Source organism: Delphinapterus leucas, chromosome 6, assembly GCF_059928025.1.
Source record: "Delphinapterus leucas isolate spDelLeu-1000000601 "Yukka" chromosome 6, BTC_Dleu_Yukka2, whole genome shotgun sequence".
In the NCBI taxonomy this organism is placed as follows: domain Eukaryota; kingdom Metazoa; phylum Chordata; class Mammalia; order Artiodactyla; family Monodontidae; genus Delphinapterus; species Delphinapterus leucas.
The window spans coordinates 9,653,527-9,659,526 of NC_143134.1; positions in this window are offsets into that span (position 1 = coordinate 9,653,527).

Genomic DNA, 6,000 nt, shown 5'->3' on the forward strand with positions numbered 1-6,000 from the left:
GAGAGAAATGGGCAGAAAATTTATTTGAATCAATAATGGCTGAAAATTTCCCTAACTTGGGATGGAAAGAGACAGGTTAGGGAAAGAACCAGTCTCCAGATGCAAGAAGCCCAGAGATTTCCAAATAAGAAATCAGATGGAAGAAGCCCAGAGATTTCCAAATAAGAGCCCATATCAAGACACATTATAAAGAAAATGTTAAAAATTAAAGGAGATTATCTTAAAAGCAGCAACAGAAAAACAACTTTTTACATGCAAGGGAACCCGCATAAGACTATCAATATATTTTCCATCAGAAAGTTTGCAGGCCAGAGTAGCACTGTATATTCAACATGCTGAAAGAAAAAAAAATTTTAAATTCCAACCAGTAATAGTCTACCTGGCAAAGTTATCATTCAGAATTAAAGGAGAAAGAGTTTTCTATATAACCAAAAGCTAACAGAGTTCATCACTATTAAACCAGCCTTACAAGAAATGTTAAAGGGACTTCTTTTAGTTGAAAAGAAAGGGTGCTAATTAGTAACAAGAAAGCACATGAAAGTATAAATCTCACCAGTAAAGGTAAACATATAGTAAAGGTGTGGGTTAACCACTTATAAAGCTAGTATGAAGGTTAAAAGACAAAAGGAATAAATATAACTACAATAATTGTTACGGAATACAGAAGATAAAATGCTGTAAATTGTGACATTAAAAACATAAAATGGGTGGGAGAGAGAAAAAATACAGATCTTTAAAATGCATTTAAATTTAAGGTGCTATCAACTTAAAATTGACTGAAAAACATATCTTATGTAAGCCTCTTGGTAACCTCGAAGCAAAAACCTATAGTAGATACACAAAAGATAAAGGAATCTAAGCACAACACTACAGAAAATGATCAAATCATAGAAGAAGAGAGCAAGAGAAGAAAGGAACATAGGAATTCAAAACAACCAGAACACACAAAATGGCAATAAATACATACTTATCAATAATTATTTTAAATGTAAATATTCTAAATTCTCCAATCAAAAGGCAAAATGTAGCTGAATGAATTTTAAAAAATACAAGACCCATTTATATGCTGCCTATAAGAGACTTCAGATATAAGGACACACACAGACTGAAAGTGAAAGGATGGAAAAAGATGTTTCATGAATATGAAAACCAAAAGAAAGCTGGGATAGCTATACTTAGACAAAATAAACTTTAAGACAAAGACCATAGTAAGAGACAAAGAAGGTCCTTGTATAATAATAAAGGGGTCAATCCAACAAGAGGATATAACATTTGTAAATATTTATGCACCCAACATAGGGACATATAAATATATAAAATGAATATTAACAGATATAAAGGGAGAAATACACACCAACACAGTAATAGCACGGGACTTTTTTTTTAATTAATTAATTTATTTATGGCTGTGTTGGGTCCTCATTGCTGCATGTGGTCTTTCTTTAGTTGCGATGAGTGGGGGCTACTCTTTGTTATGGTGCATGGGCTTCTCACTGTGGTGGCTTCTCTTGTTGCGGAGCATGGGCTCTAGGTCCGTGGGCTTCAGTAGTTGGGGCACACAGGCTCTAGAGCACAGGCTCAGTAGACGTGGCACACGGGCTTAGTTGCTCCACGGCATGTGGGATCTTCCCAGACCAGGGCTTGAACCCATGTCCCCTGCATTGGCAGACGGATTCTTAACCACTGCGTCACCAGGAAAGTCCTCAAGCAACTTTTCTGACTACAATAGTATGAAACTACACAGCAAGTAAAATAAAACTAGAAAATTCACAAATATGTGGAAATTAAACAACATGCTGCTGAATTCAAAATATACCATGAGACAAATGAAAATACAACATATCAAAATGTATGCAATTCAGCAAAAGCAGTTCTAAGCGGGAAGCTCATAACAATAACTGCCTACAGTAATAAATAAGAGACACCTCAGGGCTTCCCTGGTGGCACAGTGGTTGAGAGTCCGCCTGCCAATGCAGGGGACACGGGTTTGTGTCCCGGTCTGGGAAGATCCCACATGCCGCGGAGCGGCTGGGCCCATGAGCCATGGCCGCTGAGTTGCGCGTCCAGAGCCTGTGCTCCGCAACGGGAGAGGCCACAGCAGTGAGAGGACCGCGTACCGCAAAAAAAAAAAAAAAAAACAAGCAAACAAGAAACACCTCAAATAAACAACCTAACTATACCTGAAGGGACGAGAAAAAGACCAAATGTAGCCCAGAGTTACTAAAAGGAAAGAAATAACAAAGATCAGAGCAGAAACAAAAGAAATAGAGACTAAAAAGGAAAAAAATTAGTAAAACTAAAGAGCTTGTTTTTTGAAAATGTAAACAAAGATTTTTAAAACTTTAGCTAGACTCACTAAGGAGGAAAGAGAGGACTGGTAAATAAAACCAAAAACAAAAGAGGAGACCTTACAACTAACACCACAGAAACACAAAGGATCATAACAGATAACTAGGAGCAATTATACACTAACAAATTGGATAACCTAGAAAAAATGGATAAATTGCTAGAAACATACAACCTATCAAGACTGAATCACGAAGAAACAGAAAACCTGAAGAGACCAATTACTAGTAAGGAGATTGAGTCAGCAATCAAAAACGTCCCAGCAAACAAAATTCCAGGACCAGGTGGATTCACTGGTAAATTCTATGAAAGGTTTAATGAATAATTACTACCAATCCTTCTCAATCTCTTCCAAAAAAACAAAACCAAAACCAAACAACAACAAAAAAAAACCCAGGAGAGGGAACATTTCCAATCTCATTTTCAAGGCCAGCATTACCCACTATCAAAACCAGACAAGGGCATCACAAGAAAATTATAGGCCAGTATCACTGATGAACACGGACGCAAAAATTCTCAACAAAATATTAGCAAACAATTTCAACAATACATTAAAAGCATAGCACACCATGATCAAGTGATTTTTTTCAGCGATACAAGGATGGTTCAACATGCATAAATCAATCAATGTGACACACCACATTAACAAACTGGAAAGTAAAAATCATATGATCAACTCAGCAGATGTGGCAAAAGCATTTGAAAAAATTCAACATCCATTCATGATTTAAAAATACAAAGTGGGAGGAGACCTTCAAGATGGGAGAGGAGTAAGACGTGGAGATCACCTTCCTCCCCACAGATACACCAGAAATACATCTACACGTGGCACAACTCCTACAGAACACCTACTGAACGCTGGCAGAAGACCTCAGACCTCCCAAAAGGCAAGAAATTCCCCACGTACCTGGGTAGGGCAAAAGAAAAAAGAATAAACAGAGACAGAAGGATAGGGACGGCACCTGCACCAGTGGGAGGGAGCTGTGAAAGAGGAAAGGTTTCCACACACTAGAAGCCCCTTCGCGGGCGGAGACTGCGGGTGGCGGAGGGGGAAAGCTTTGGAGCCGCGGAGGAGAGCGCAGCAACAGGGGTGCGGGGGGCAAAGCGGAGAGATTCCCGCACAGAGGATCGGTGTCAACCAGCACTCACCAGCCCGAGGCTTGTCTGCTCACCCACTGGGGCGGGTGGGGGCTGGTAGCTGAGGCTCGGGCTTTGGAGGTCAGATCCCAGGGAGAGGACTGGGGTTGGCTGCGTGAACACAGCCTGAAGGGGCTAGTGCACCACAGCTAGCCGGGAGGGAGTCCGGGGAAAAGTCTGGACCTGCCTAAGAGGAAACAGACCATTGTTTCAGGGTGCGTGAGGAGAGGGGATTCAGAGCACCGCCTAAATCAGCTCCAGAGATGGACGTGAGCCGCGGCTATCAGCACGGACCCCAGAGACAGGCATGAAATGCTAAGGCTGCTACTGCAGCCACCAAGAAGCCTGTGTGCGAGCACAGGTCACTATCCACACCTCCCCTCCCAGGAGCCTGTGCAGCCCGTCAGTGCCAGGGTCCCGTGATCCAGGGACAACTTCCCCGGGAGAACACACAGCGTGCCTCAGGCTAGTGCAATGTCACGCCGGCCTCTGCGGCTGCAGGCTTGCCCCACATTACATACCCCTCCCTCCCTCCAGGCCTGAGTGAGCCAGAGCCCCTGAATCAGCGGCTCCTTTAACCCCGTCCTGTCTGAGCGAAGAACAGATGCCCTCAGAAGACCTACACACAGAGGCGGGGCCAAACCCAAAGGTGAGCCCCCGGGAGCTGTGAGAACAAAGAAGACAAAGGGCAATCTCTCCCAGCAGCCTCAGGAGCAGTGGAGTAAAGCTCCACATTCAACTTGATGTACCCTGCATCTGTGGAATACATGAATAGACAATGAACCATCCCAAATTGAGGAGGTGAACTCTGTGAGCAAATGGAGACTTGGGGTTTGCATCTAATTTGTTGTTGGTTTCATGTTTATCTTAGTTTAGTATTTAGAGTTTATTATCATTGGTAGATTTGTTTATTGACTTGGTTGCTCTCTTCATTTTTTTTTAATATATAGATATATATATATTTTCCTTTTTCTCTTTTTATGAGTATGTATGTGTATGCTTCTTTGTGTGATTTTGTCTCTAGAGCTTTGCTTTTACCATTTGTCCTAGGGTTCTGTCTGTCCGTTTTTTTGTTTGTTTTTTTGTTTTAGTATAGTTTTTAGCACTGGTTATCACTGGTGGATTTGTTTCTTGGTTTCATTGCTCTCTTCTTTCTTTCGTTCATTTTTTAATAATTTTTTAAGTAACTTTATTTTATTATTTTTTCCTTCTTTCTTTCTTTCTTTCTTTTTTTCTCCCTTTTCTTCTCAGCCATGTGGCTGACAGGGTCTTGGTGCTCTGGCCCAGTGTCAGGCCTGTGTCTCTGAGGTGGGAGAGCTGAGTTCAGGACATAGGTCCACCAGAGACCTCTGCTCCATGTAATAGCAAATGGCGAAAGCTCTCCCAGAGATCTCCATCTCAACGCTAAGACCCAGCTCCAGTCAATGACCAGCAAGCTACAGTGCTGGACACCCTATGCCAAACAACTAGCAAGACAGGAACACAACCCCACACATTAGCAGAGAGGCTGCCTAAAACCATAATAAGGTCACAGACATCCCAAAATACACCACTGGACATGGTCCTGCCCACTAGAGAGACAAGATCCAGCCTCATCCACCACAACACAGGCACCAGTCCCCTCCACCAGGAAGCCTACACAACCCACTGAACCAACCTTAGCCACAGGGGGCAGACACCAAAAACAACGGGAACTACGAACCTGGAGCCTGTGAAAAGCAGACCCCAAACACAGCGAGTTAAGCAAAATGAGAAGACAGAGAAACACACAGCAGATAAATAAGCAAAGTAAAAGCCCACCAGACCAAACAAATGAAGGGGAAATAGGCAGTCTACCTGAAAAAGATTTCAGAGTAATTATAGTAAAGATGATCCAAAATCTCGGAAATAGAATGGAGGAAATACAAATAATTAACAAGGACCTAGAAGAACTAAAGAGCAAACAAACAATGATGAACAACACAATAAATGACATTAAAAATTCTCTAGAAGGAATCAATAGCAGAAAAACTGAGGCAGAAGAAGGGATGAGTGAACTGGAAGATAAAATAGTGGAAATAACTACCGCAGAGCAGAATAAAGAAAAAAGAATGAAAAGAATTGAGGACAGTCTCAGAGGCCTCTAGGACAACATTAAATGCACCAACATTCGAATTTTAGGGGTCCCAGAAGAAGAGAAAAAGAAAGGGACTGAGAAAATACTTGAAGAGATTATAGTTGAAAACTTGTCTAATATTGGAAAGGAAATAGTCAAGTCCAGGAAGCATAGAGAGTCCCATACAGGATAAATCCAAGGAGAAACACGCCAAGACCATATTAATCAAACTATCAAAAATTAAATACAAAGAAAAAGTATTAAAAGCAGCAAGGGAAAAACAACAAAAAACATACAAGGGAATCCCCATAAGGTTAAAAGCTGATCTTTCAGCAGAAACTCTGCAAGCCAGAAGGGACTGGCAGGACATATTTAAAGTGATGAAAGGGAAAAACCTACAACCAAGATTACCTGGCAAGGAT